Here is a 14930-nt window from a genome sequence, read left to right as displayed (position 1 = left end):
GCAGCAATACATAGAAAAGTGTGGGTGTTAATGCTGCATGATCCAAACATGGTTGGCCTTTCAAAGCAATGCCTCCAGTGGTTTTGAAGCTTAATAGCTCATCTATTCCTACAGTTTCTCCATCTTCACCCTTTTCCTTTTTTAAAAAAAATAATAATAATGCAATTTTGAACATACCAATTATGTCACCAACATCTGGAAAAAGGCACAAACCCTGGAGTCGAACCCGGTCATGGCTTTAAGAAGCTGTCGTTCTCTATTTATCCTGACTGATTTGTACAAAGCCATAATTATACAGAACATTAGCATTACCAGTTGCCAATGTTGAGTTTCTTTAAAGGAAAAACCCTGTTTGGTGGCTTAAAACACAAATGTACGAAAATATCCTAGATCAGGTACTAGATGCATGGAAATGGTAAACATAGTTAGTGTTGGTGTTCTTCAAAGTCACATCCACATAGTGCTTGACTCCCAGCCACTGGCTTTTGAAAGAAAACCTGGTGGCATCTGATTCTTATGAGTTGTCTCTGACAATCATAAATTGGTCACTACCGTTGCCAGTGATGATTCAGCTATTTTTATGGGGTGAAGGCTTAGAAGTTATACTACGAGACTGTGCACTGCACTCAGCTGAATCTCAAGTCCTTGCTGTTGCTATTTCTGTTTTTAAGTTTCTGTACATTTAATTATAAGTTGTCTTGAGTCTTGCTTTTAAAAGGGCATCTAAGAAATCTCATAAATAACACTTGGTGATATCCAGCTAAGTTGGAGTAGGCACACTGAAATCAATGGACTTAAGTTAGACATGCTCATTGATGTCAGTGCATCTCGGTTATATGTGACCATATTCGGTTACGCGAAAGAAAAGAAGAAAGGGAGGAGATTTGGTGAATTATGTATAGTTGCTAGTTTGTATGATCAGAGGCCCTTCCTTCCTCCAGTTCAGCATGGTAATGATATGTAAAGTGATTTGCCACAGGCTGCCTGTGAAACCAGTTCTTCCTTTCAAATACCACCAGTCAACTACCTAGTAAGACCTTTTGCAGAAAATACCTAACAGTTCAGGGGAATGGAGAAGGGGAAAAAAAACAGGGAACAAACAACAACAACAAAAACCCACCAAACAGGGAAACCCATGCACATTCTTTCAATTTCTAAAGGGAAATTTGACTCTGGCCATAGAACAAAGAGGAAAGAAATGGAAGTAGGAGAAAATCAAAGAAAAAGTGATGTGGATTCAAGGAGATCAGATGGTGCACTTATTGCAGTTGGAGGCCTTCAATCAGTCAAATGAAAGGCACATTTGTATTAAGATACCTACAAGGCACAGAGAGAAAGCCTTGATCAGGTGTGTAAGATTTAAGTTACCACTCTCTTGCTGAGAGATGCAGACCCACCTTCTAGACTATCTGTTCTCAATATTGAAACTTCATTTTTCTCTCCCCCCCCCCCGCAAACATGAGATGAAAGTCATTCCACCCCCCCTTCTGCAATGCTGTACATTATGTTAAACATGCTGTTTTCAGCCTCAGTTGTGCAGAAACACTAACTTCCCATACCCCAAGGAGACAGCCACTGCATATACAAATGTACATTGAAATAGGATGAAGAAGAGGGTGGGGATGTGGTGTGACTTGTAAAGTAAGGACAGTCCCTCTGCAAGTCTGAAGCAATAGGGTGCAGTGAGACCTGATCACCAAATTCAACAAACCTTTATTTAAACCAAGAGAGAGTGTAAATTTTGCTGGGGCAAATTACAATTATTCTAATTTATACTGGCATATACAGAACAATTATATATAATAATATTAGTCAGAGTATTTATTACTATTGCCCCTTTCATTATTGGTTGCAGCAAAGCTACATCTTCATGTTCTTTAGACCAGAACCCATCTTTAACCCAAATATGCTTGGAAGCCCATTTCTTGAGTTTTTACTGGGGCTGTGTATCAGATTTGACCAAAGCTCAAATCCTCAACCAAATCAGCTGATTCAGGTGGCTCCAGTCTTTGATCAACTTGGGTCAAGATAAAATGGATTATATTTCAATTTGTGGAATTTCTTTCCAAATTGGCATCTAAGCATATTTATTAGGACATGGACATTTGTTGAAAATCTGTGTCCTCTTTCATGGCAATGTTCAAGTAGTCACCCTCACTTCCAGCTGAATTGGCAGTGTTTTGGTGTGCTCTGCAAAGCACCCAACTGATACCATCAATGAGAGCTGTACAAAGATATCATGTGGTTTTCCCCGCACCCAAGAGCTACGTGGAAAGTCTTCTCATGCATGGATCATCATTTGGCTTTCTAGAATTTGCACAATTGTTGTGTTTCATCACCCACTGTTTGTCACACAATAGCTCCCCACAAACCACTACACACACCCGGGATGCCAATGCCCTTCCTCCTATATTCCCATTCAATTGCTGTGCTCTGCAGGAGAGGATATCATCTTATCAGAAGATCTGTTTCTCACACTATAGGAATTGGGACTTCAGTGTGGCAGCACTGAATTCTCCCCCTTTCAGTATTAGACAGGCATCATTTTTATTGTCTTTTCAGCTCTGACTGAAGACCTTCCTCTTCCACCAAGCCAAGCCTTTTAAGCAAAGGTCTTTCTCTATATGCATCTTTATTGAAATTGTTTTTAGATGTTTTAATTGTTTTATGACTTGTGCATTTGCTGCCCTGGTCTCCTTTGGGGGAGAAGAAGAAGAAGAAGAAGAAGAAGAAGAAGAAGAAGAAGAAGAAGAAGGAAGAAGAAGAAAGAAGAAGAAGAAGAAGAAGAAGAAGAAGAAGAAGAAGAAGAAGAAGAAGACGACATAGGAGACAGATGAGGAGGAGAAGGCTGAGCACAGATTAGAACACTTGCCAAGATTCTACCTATCTGGATAAGCTTCCCTACATAAAAATGCTTTTAGCAGGCTCTAAAAATAGCACAGTAAAGGCACCTGACTGATGTCAATAGGCAGAGAGTTCCAAAGTGTGGGTGACAGAATCTCACTCCTGTCAGCAATTGTGCTGCAGCATTCTGCACTAACTGCAGCTTCCAGATCAAGTTTTAATTGGTGTTGTGATGTTTTTTATTGGCTCCACATACAACTACCTTAGAAAATTATCTTTTGATCAAGAAACAATGGACAGTTTGGGGTTGAGGAATGAGTGGGAAACAGACAGCTTGTGCTGGGGTTTTCTGGAGACTGCATATATTTTTTCCAGTGTTTTCATCACTGATAAAAAAGTAAATAAAGGCATGCAAATAGATTTATTCCAGAAGCCAAAGACTTGGATTTTATTACTAAGTTAGTTCATGATTTCCTTGCATAGTTCCAATTTAGGATGATGTAAATTGTTATGGCTCTGGCTATATTAAATGGTATGATTTGAAGTTGGCTCAATCTAAAACAGTCAGATTGGATATATTCAGAGGCAGGAAGCTGGTTCCTGCCAAGTGGTGCCAGTTTCAACCTTTTTATGGTAGAATTAATTGTGCTTGTTACGCCTCTTTCAAGGGATCAGAAAGGGGGAAATCCCAGCAAAGCCACTCACACTGAATATTCTGAAATTATGTATACAGTTCCTCCCTCTAACAGATGCAGCTTTCTTCATCCAGGTACCTTATGACATAATGAATGGCCCTGGAAAAGTGTTTGCAGCTAAATATGCCACAACTTTTGCAAGCTGTTCAGATCTCTTTTGTGAACATGCAATGAAGATGAATGCTGAAAGATTCAGGACAGAAAGAAGAAAGTGGAGTGGAGAGTTAAACTGTGGAACTCATTCTCACAGGAGGCATTGATGGCCACCAGCTTGAATGGCTTTTAAATAGGATTGGACAAATTCAAGGAGGAGGAGATTATCAAAGTCTACTAGCCATAGTGGCTCTGCTCTGTCTCCATGGCTAGAGGCAGTAATGCTCCTGAATACCACTTGCTGGAAGCCAGAGGAGAGAAGAGTGTTCTCATGCTTGAGTCCTGCTTGCGGGCTTCCTATGAGGATCTGGTGGCCGCTGTGAGAACAAGATGCTAGACTAGATAGGCCATTTGCCTGATCCAGAAGGCTCTTGTCATGTCCTTATGCCCTTAGCTATCCAACTTTTGTACTTTGTGGTGTGTGTGTTTTGACACTGGCCTTTGGACTATACAAGAATGTAAGTTAGAAGATGCAACACTATATGGACACTTTGAAGTGCATTTCTCTTACTCCAGACATGGTGGAGAAATGCGGAAGGAAGGAAGGAAGGAAGGAAGGAAGGAAGGAAGGAAGGAATCAAGCAATTTCACACTGCACAAAACAGCCCAGGGCCAAAGCCAACACAGCCTTGTATTCTATAAAAACCTCAAGCGACCAAAAATTCCATAATGACAATATGAAGCATATTTACCACAGCATGTGAAAACATAGTTCCTTCCAGTGCTTTTTCTCTAAAAAGGTAGTTGCCAGTACTCACAGCGAAGTTGTTACGGTAAGTGCCACACTTTTTAACAACAACAAAAGAGGTGCCAGTGCTGTGTACCCTTGAGTACCCCCTGAAATAAAAAAAATAATAATTGGTTGCTTCCTAATTAATAGGGATGTGAGGCAAGTGAACAGCCACCCTGCCAGCATTCTCATTCCTGGTCTTGGTGTCACCCCTGCAGAACTCAGCAGTGGGGAGAATGGGTTCTGGCTCACACTGGCTCTGGCTCCAATTACTGTTGGTATCCCTGCCTTCAGCTCTACCAATAGGCACCAGCTACCACTGGCCAGAGGCAAAAGTGAGTGGAGCCACAGGTATGACTCTAATCTGCGTACTGTAGGGTATGTTCTAGACCTGCAAGTTCCAGAGGTTTCTGCAGCCACATACAGAGATGTTTCCATCCTTCATCCATGCAGGGGAGGTAAGAATCATTGCAATTCAAGGATCCATTTGAGCCAGGCAAAAGCATTATGGCTGAGGATTAGGTCTGAGCAGGAGAGATGGATGGGTTTCAGAGTAAAGGCGATGCAAAGCAGGATGAAGGACCACCCCAGGCACACCACAATGCAAGTGATTTGTGCAGAATATGGGATGGAAGGAACATGTCAGTGTTGAAACTGTCCTCCTTTTGTATGATGAAATGCGCAAAAAAATTCCAGTGGGCAGAAACAGAAGCCAAGACTTTCAATTCCTCTGGGTTTTCTAAGAAGGAAAAGAGCCAGAATTACAAGGTGCTAATCCTTAAATGTTCACTATTTCAGGGAAGTATTTTTGCTCGTTAATATTCATCTTGCAGTAAAGAATCCAAATATCTAAGCCAGGAATACGAGCACCAGGCAAGTTGTCCCCTGGGAAAGCAGTGGGAGACTTGTACATCTAACCACAGTCGTACTCTACAGATCAGTTAACAGACCCCAGGTTACACGGCTGTCAGCGATGGTTGGCTTTCTGGGGTCTTTATCTACTTTAGGCATTTGCAAAGCATCAGGGAAAACAGCCTAAAGAGCATTTCTTGGGAGCTCATATATCATTCAGCTCCTCAAAGAAAACCTCTAATTGAGCTTTTATAGGGAGAAAAAAACCCAAACTGCTTTTGTACAAAGAAGCAAAGAGAAGCTCTGTAGAGGGCCTCAATGATGTATCCCTCATGGAAGAACTGTATTTCAAAGATGAAGATGCCACCATTCTGCAATGCTTCCATGGTGGTTTACAAGAGTGAGATATGTTCCTGCCAGCTGGTTCACGCCAACAGTCTGATGCCTGCATTTTAAACTGACTGCAGGTTCTGAACAGTCTTCAAGGACAGCCTGATATACAATGCATTACAGTAGCCCAGGGATGCTAGCATGGTTCCTCCCAGATGTTGCTGGACTGCAGCACCCATCACCCCTGGTGATTGGCCATGCTGGCTGAGCTTATGTGAGTCAAACAATATTTGGAAGGCACCAGATCATCTACCCTAAGCTGTAGAACTCCATACAGAGGTACATTTGGCACCTTCATTATACAGTTTTTGGTGACTGCTGAAGACGCACCTCTTCACCCTGACCTTTGACACCTGAGAGGCATATTTCTAGGACCCATCTTTTTGTAATTTTAAGTTGTTTTAAACTGTTTTTAATATTATGTTTTGATTTTAATGTTCGATGTAACGTGTTTTAGCTTGTTCTAGGAGCAAAGTGTGGATAATAAATTGAACAACAACAATGCCTGCAGTACTCAATCCTAGAAGTTACCAAAATGGGGAAAATGTGATCAGGATTTCTCTGTCTAGCAGTGACCACAGCTGGCCCTTCCAGTCCAACTGATGACCAGACAGCATGGCCTAATGAGGGCTATAGTCCTGGAACATCTGGAGGGGCATAGGTTAACTTTAGGGGGAGCACAATTCCACCCTGAGCATATCCCCAAACAGACAAACCACCTATTCACAGAATATCCATCTTAGTAGTCAGGACTGGACTGAGTTTCAGTGTGTTGGTGCTCATTTGGAGTGCTACTGATTCCATGCACAGAAGTTCAACTCTCCTATTGCTGCAACTGGATGTGATGAGATCCAGAAATAGAAATTGAGCTGGTTGTTAGGAACATGAGTCAGACTTCTAGTCCACCTAGCTAAGTAACATCTTCATTGTCTGACAGCACATCTTCAAGGAGTCACATAGGAGACATTCCCAGAATTTCCCAAAGAATCTGGGGGATGAAGCTGAAACCTTCTGCAAGCAAGGCAGATGCTCTACCACTGAGCTACAACCCTCCCTCAAACCTGCTGATGGCACCTCACTTCAAATCCCTGTATGACATTGCTAAGCTGTTTCTGGTAGTTGCCAAACACCTTAGAACCTAGTGAAACTCCATAGCACAATCCCATAAGACAGCAGTAGATCCCTAGTACCACCTTCTGGAATGATTTGGTATTAGGGCTGTGCTTGCTCTCCCCCCCCCCCCCAGTCTTGTAGGGGTTTGTTTCCCCAGTGTGTTTCCTTTGTTGGAATTCACTGGTGAACCGGATCCCTGCGGCCAGCTGGATTGAACCCTCTGCTCATCTGATGATGTGCCCATCTGATGCCAGCCCCCTGACAGTCTCGGATCACTCTAGGCAGCCTAACCCAACCTGAGTGATCCGGGTTTGTTACCACCCAATTTGGTTTAAGTCTGGAACCTCTCAAATTGGCTGATTCAGTTCAGACTTCAGGCTTTGGCCAAATCTGATGTACCGGGTCTCAATCTTGCAGTATGCAGGCATCTGGAATGGCTAAGAATCATATAATGGAGATGATAGAATGTGGTGTTTGGCACTAATTTCATATCCAGCACAGATTCCTGTGCATTGCTCAAATCAGACCACCTCTGTGGGTTTTGCCAAGCCTTTCCACCTCTCAGCTGCAGGAATCAAGTACTTATTTCTTCTTATCTATGTGCATAAACACATGGTCCTTAAAAGAAAATGCAAGAAGCACACATGACCCTGTAATGGTAATGTAATTTTCTTCATTGTGTGGGGAAAGAACAACAAGCACTTTCAATTTCCAGCTTTTAATTAACAAAATAGTTTGTAAGAGAGGTAGAGTTGGGGGCAGAGGGAAGAAATGACTTTTAATTAGAAACATCTGATCTCATGGTATGCCCTCAACAGGGCTGGAAGTGTGGCCAAAAACCAGAAGCTTTATCTCAGCCTAAAGGACATTCCTCTGATGGAGGGGGTTGGAAAACACCCTTTGTGGGATAGGCTCAGGCACTTCAAAGACTCCGTAAGCTGTAGCAAAATTCTCTCTCTTTCTTACAATGTGGTTCAACTTTTGGGATCTTGAGGCAGTGGTTCAGAGCTCTGCCAGCACCCCTCATCCCCTGCCTTAACTGAAACCTCATAGATTTGCAGAGGCAAGGGGAAACAGCTTGTTCTGAAACAGTGCTAGAGAACAGCAGTAGAATCAGGGAGGTACTATCTGACACAACAGTGATGGGAAACCTCAGGCCAAGAGGATTGACTGAATTCAGACAAATTCATGGAAAATAAGTCTATCAATGGCTACTAGTCACGATGGCTATGCTCTCCTTCCACAGCAATGCTTCTGAATATCTACTGCCGGAAACCACAGGTGGGGAGAGTGTTCTTGCGCTTGGGTCCTGTTTGTGGATGTCCCAACTTGGTTGGTCTCTGTGAGAACAGGATGCTTCAACAGATGGGCCTTGCGCCTGCTCCACCAGCCTCTTCTTATGATTTTGTCCCTATTGTGAATACTAGTGCCTGGAGAACAACATCAGGAGAGGGCTGTTACCTTAAATATCCTTGCTTGTGAACTTCCCCGTGGTATCTGGCATGTGAGCCAGAAAGGCTCTTCTCATTTGCTCAGAGAGAGAAAATCTGCAATGGACATGCACAAAGTGTTGGCCACACCCAATTTGGACTTTGATCTTCAAATTCTGTGTGGGTCAGGAGGATACTTTCCAGGCTGAGGGTCACATTCCCTTCTGGCAACCTTCTGGGGTCTGCATGCCAGTGGTGAGTAGGGCTAGAGGTGAGCATGGAAGGAGCTAAGCATCAAACACAAACCTCTCTGTCCTCCATCCAGGCATGCAAGAGGCATTATCAGCATTCAAGCACACATTCTAGCCAGCTTGGGGAGAGACGGGGTCATGTCTTGGGGAGGGGTGTCACCTTGGGAGACTTCTTGGAGCCAGACTGAAGTACCTGGAGGGATGCATTTGTCTCTTGCACCAGAGGTTCCTCACCCTTTCTTTAGATGTTTCACTTTGAATGATGCCATTCAAGTTGGGGTGATCATAACGTAGAAGTGTTTTGGGGAGGGAAAGAGTTCCATAATTCATCATGGCTCCATATTAAAAAGAGTACTTTCTCTCTCTCTAATTATCACTCTGATTACATTTTTTTTGAGTAAAAAGAATCTATCAAAGCTAACAGGACTCAGAAGATTTGAGAAAGTAAATACCATATGCAAATTTCATTTCCCATTTCAGCTGGAGACCAGAGTTAGTATTTCGAAAGTTGATTAGGAAGCCCCACTCCCTTGATACAGGATTCCCCCCCCCCATCAGTCAGATGGAATATTTTGCAGTTTCAACAAAAATAGGACTTAACATATATATTAGCAAGAGGTGAAGCTGTTGTACCCCAAAGAGGCAGAATCGAGCAACCCTGGAGTCCATTTCAGGCATTCTAAAATCCCTCACACAGTGAGAGGCAGCTGTCGTGAGCACGGCATCACAGCCTTGCTCCATCACTCTCAAAAGCTGGAGGGATAACATCAGGAGTGTGAGAGCCAGTGTGGTGTAGTGGTTAGAGTGCTGAAATAGAACCTGGAAGACCAAGGGTCAACTCCCCATTCAGCCATGAAGCTGACTGGATGACCTTGGATCAGTCTCCAGCTCTCATTTTCACCTACCACACATGTTTGTTGTAAGGAGAAGGGAAGGTCACATATGCCACATTGAACTCCTTAGAGGAAAAGCGGGATATAAATGTGGAGAGAGAGAGAGAGAGAGAGAGAGAGAGAGAGGGGGGAAAGCTGCTACATTTTGGGAGGCTCACTGTGTGATTTAGAAATCAGTACTAAACCCATGGAGGGATGCGGGTGGCGCTGTGGGTTAAACCACAGAGCCTAAGACTTGCTGATCAGAAGGTCGGCGGTTCGAATCCCTGCGACTGGGTGAGGTCCCGTTGTTCAGTCCCTGCTCCTGCCAACCTAGCAGTTCGAAAGCACATCAAAGTGCAAGTAGATAAATAGGTACCGCTCTGGTGGGAAGGTAAACGGCATTTCCGTGTGCTGCTCTGGTTCGCCAGAAGCGGCTTAGTCATGCTGGCCACATGACCCAGAAGCTGTTTGTGGACAAATGCCGGTTCCCTCGGCCCTAGAGCGAGATGAGCGCGCAAGCCCAGAGTCGGTCATGACTGGACCTAATGGTCAGGGGTCCCTTTACCTTTACTAAACCCATGGGTGGAAATATTACTATTAAGCTAGGACCATCAGCTCTTAGCTGCAGAGGCCTACTGAAATTGCTTCTACACAGGGCCTTTCCTTATGTGTAGCTCAGCCACTGGTTATTGTACACCCCAGCACAGAGGTTGACTTATAAGTATTTTTCTGCTGTTTTAGGAATGTGTTACATTCAACACCTGGATTCTTTAGTTATTGTGAAGTATAGAAACCAACCAAACAACCAATAAATCTTTTGACCAGAGTGAATCAGATCCAAGTCCCTAACGACATGCATTCATACACCATTCATAATATCTTATCCAATAACAATAATAAAAAAAACCAAGAATAAAAGTATAAGCAACAATAGCAACAATATCTGCTATATATTTTGGAAAGTAGTTTATCTGTCTTTCCATCTATCTGTCTGGCTGACTGACCATCTGTTCACTATAGGTTTGGATGTGTCTTGAGATATCATTGTCAAACCCAGCCCAGGGGTTCCCGAGGTGGGGGCAGCAGTCTTCATTAATGTTTGCATGCTGGGCACCATTTTGAATCAAGATAGCAGACCAAACCATGGCTTTGCCTGGTTTTTGGTGTGATGAGTTCAAATTCACTTATTGCACGATCTAAAAACCCATGCTGATATTTCTAGGTTTCTACAAATTCCCATGCAATTCTGGGCATTACCTGTTTCTAAGCAATACTTGAAATATGGACCATTGGAAAGATATAAGGACCAGCCCCAAAGAGCTACAGTATCAGGGTTGTCTCTTTTGGGTAAATTCCTTAATAAAAGGCTTCATCATCACAAGCAGTCTGAAAGAGATGTGATTTTTAAAGCCTGCTTTAAAAAGTCATAGTGTTGGCTTTGTTCTCACCTCTGTGGCGAGGAAGTTCCTCTGTTTAAGGGACCACTCCAGATGAGGACTGTTTTTAGTGCCTGTCTCTAGTTCAGTTGTGGGGAACGTTTGTCCTTCCAGATGTTGCTGGTGTCCAACTCCCATCAGCCCCAACCAGCATAGCTACAGTCAGGGATGATGGAAGTTGTAGTCTAGCAGCATCAGGAGGGCCACAGGTTCCCTCATCCAGATACACAGGCGTTTTCTTTGCCCTGTTCATCTATAGAGCCTAATCCTGCAAAGCTTAACCAGGAAGAGAGGCCATGAGAGGGGGCAGGGAGAAAGGTCAATAGGACTTTGGGCTCTGTCAATCCACTGGGATTTGGGGCATATTGGATTAAAAAGCCTATATAATGCAAAACATTTTCTCAATTATATAAAATTCTTGCCTGCTTTAAGGAACTTGGCATTTCAAACGAATCCAGGGGCTTAAACACCTCTCCCATCTGGAAGGGAGATTGTGCCCTTGTAGAAATATATATATATATGCATGCTTCTGTTACAGAAAGCATCTTGTCTCTTTTACTGAGAAAGCATGATTCATTTCACAGAAATTCTCATCTGCTATTAATCTTTCAGGATATAGTTAGTGTTCTGATATTTTTTTCCAGATATTGTTTTATAGAGGGATTTGAAGTAGCTTTCCCTAGGCAGCCTGAAAGATTATTCAGTGATTATAAGCAACTCAATACTGTATGACAGCATCTTCATGCAAGGGACTTACAATCATGTTTCATTAATTCAGCTTGAACGAAGCCTCATTTTGGGCCTTGAGGAGCTTAAGATTTATGTGAAATTAATAACATAACAGATGTCTTCACAATTTGGTTCCTTCAGAAAAAAAAGGAGAAGGAGAAGGAGACCCTGATTACTTTGAAAACTTCAATGCTTTAAAATGCAGACTGAGGGAGTTGTCACTCTTGGGTAAGGGAGTTACTCCTTTCTATCTGCCATCCCTCTGAACTGAATAGAATTTAAATGTCAGCTTTATATGAAATAGCCCAAATAGTCATTATTGCCTACAATAAACAAGCAATCAAAAGCTATCACTTCCATTAATAAGTGACATCGGACATTTTAACTAAAACACAGGGAGATCAAACCTCCACCTTTTGATCTGCAGGTGGGAACAGGGCAAGAGGGAAGTAGACAAGGAAGAATATTCAGGAATTGGATTTCCCACTGTCCTTTGTTGTTGATAATTTAATCATATTTTCCTCATAGGAAAACAAAATATATCTGAGTTGACACAAAAATCTCCACTTTATAAGAGAGCCGAAAGCCTCTCTTGTGGATGTCTCTGCCTAAGGCCAAGTCTCTTCTTTTCTTCCTTTTCTTCTTTATTTTAAATCCAAAGGATAACTTTAAGCACTGGGTTTTTCAAAAGTCAATTCTTTTATCTGGGCACAGGGAACACTAGGTGCCCTGCAAGCTGCATTTAAACACATTCGTGTGCTCCCAGTTATCTCAAAGGAAACTGACTATGTGTTTATCTCCCGAAGACCAAATAATAACAGTAATTGAAATGAAATGGGAGAGGGTAAAAAAAATAAAACGTTTTCACTTTGCTTCCCACCCCGCTCCTTTAAAAAATACAGAAAGGAGATCCAATATGCTAAGGGCGCAGGGGAACAATGTCTTCTTAAAATTCAAATAATTTGAGCGAAGCTGATAGGAGGGGAAGAAAGTCATTTGAGATGGTCTGATATGCAAAGCAAGTTACATTAAGGGCCTGGGAATGGAGACGGCACTGAGTATTATGGTTAAAGGCAGTGTCGGCAAAGTAATAAAAATTAGTCCATTTGATTGTTGTGGACACGGTTCATGTGCTAGCTCCACATTTCTAATGAGGCAGCCCCTTCACCACCACCACCCCTTGTTTCTTGCAGCCCACCCTGGGCATCTTGACTGAGCTGCCACTCCACTCTGCCAAGAGGTAAGAGTGCAGAGAGATAAAGGCAAGGAATCAAATGCTTTTAATGGGAATAATAAAACCCAAAACATAGTCGTCCCCCCATCTGAGGACCACAGGAGGAAATATCATTAGCATTTGTTGGAACAGACAAAGCAATGACTTCTGAACATGATTCTCTCTCTCTCTCTCAAATTAATACCAAGGAATTCCTTAGGCATACAGAAATGCACTCATCTAGCAACTTAATAATCAAAAGCCTATGGTAAACTCCGTGTCCATTGCTTGAGATGTTTGGAAACAGTGCTGTTCCAGAGATGACATGCTTGTTCCACGCTGAAAAAATCCCCATCCACCATGCATATGGATAGGTGGGTGGAGAGAATCCTTTAAAAAAAAAAAGTCCTTCTGGGCAAATGTCTGGGGGCCACATGCCTGTGAAGCATGTTTCAGGGAGCCAGAAACAAGTGCAGTTGGAGGAATAAAGGCAAATGTTAGCTTTGTACGCTGTGCTGGTTTCAGCACAAACTGCCCTGCCCCTCTGTGTCCTGCATCCAGACAGGCAAGAAGGATGGACATATTCCAGCCTAAGATCTCCCACTGAGCTTCCTGGCCAAGTAGGGATTTGAATCCTGATTCAACACTCAGGGGTGGAGGAAGGGGGGTGCGGTAGGTGTGGGCTGCCCCGGGTGTCACCACTGAGGGGGGTGACAAAATGCCAGGCGGCACTCACTGTGGTGCCTGCAGCGCGCCCGAGCCACATGTCTCTCCTGGGAGAGGCACGGTCGCTTGGGCACATGCAGGCTCTGTGCCACCCAAACGGTCCACCCACTGCCTTCCCCCCGCCTGTAGGGCACCTGAGTGGGAGGAGGCAGGCAGACTCCGGGGGCCCCACGGTGCACCCCACAGTGTGCCCCTATGGGTGGCTTGCACCGCCCCTGGGCGCACCGCCCCAGGCACCCGAGCGGCTTCCTCCGCCGCTGTCAACACTTTAACCACTGTGCTGCACTGTCTCCCCAGCATAGTCTAACCACAACATGAATTTTGTGCAAGCAAACCAGGATGGCTGCTGAATAAACAGGACTTCTGGAGGAATTCAGACACACCTTTTGAAGTCTTGGCCTCTAGCCAGACAACAGAAAGGAGTTTGCTTTGTTTCAGGAGGGCCTTTGAGGGTATGCTAATTTGCTGCCACCCACCTTTTGTCGGGTGGGGGTGGAGGAGAAGCTGAAAGAAATTAGGAGAGGAATTTTAACAGCACTTAGCAGCAATGCTAACCGTGTTCTTGCTCAGGAAAGGCAGGTCCGTGATGGGCAATTTCATCCAACTTGGCAGGAGGAAGTCCCAGACCACTAAATCCATCTGCCAAATAGCATTCCCAGTCCCACCAGTGATGCAGTTAAATGGGTAAAAGTTCATAGGAAAGGATGGTCTTATGAGAATACCATAATAATAATAATAATAATAATAATAATAATAATAATGCCTATCAAGGCTATATTCCCTGAACTATAGAATTTGCTTCCATGGCAGGCACTGATGACCACCAACTAGGATGGCTTTAAAAGAAGATTATACAAATTCACAGAGAACAAGGTTATCAGTAGCTATCATCTGTTGTCAGAGAAGCAGTATGCATCTGAATATCAGTTGATAGAAACTGCATGAAGCGAGAGTTGTTGTTGCACTCAGGTCCTCAGTTGTTGTTGCACTTGTAAGCATCCGCTTGGATGCTGTGAGAGCAGGACGTTTGACCAGATGGGCTTTTGCCCTGATTCAGCAGAGCTCATATGTTCTTATGTACATACGCCCATATAGCCAATTACAAAGTTACATTTAGGCTCTGTTTAATGCTTGTTCCGTTCATTTTAAGAGTATGAAACTTAAGCACAACTGAGCAAACATTTGCCTGACTATTCAGAAGTGCAGAATAAATGTGGAATGTGCCCTATTTAATCTCCTTACGCTGAAATCCACTGAGCAAAATTATAATTTGATATGGCTCAACTTAGCCAATAGAAACTCATAAAATGTCTTAACATCATAATACATTGTACAAAAGAATCGCTAAGCACCATAAAGCATATGGGAATATGGGTCTGTATTCCTCTATTACAGTCTGCCAGCACCGCATATTAAAATGATTTCTGTTTAAGTGCAAGGCTCCCCGAGGAGTATCCCAGCCTTAATTAAAATGTCAATATATATATATATAA

The sequence above is a fragment of the Podarcis tiliguerta genome, assembly GCF_965153285.1.
Source record: "Podarcis tiliguerta genome assembly, chromosome: 8".
NCBI classification, from domain to species: Eukaryota; Metazoa; Chordata; class Lepidosauria; order Squamata; family Lacertidae; genus Podarcis; species Podarcis tiliguerta.
Note: the sequence above shows the minus strand (reverse complement) of the source record.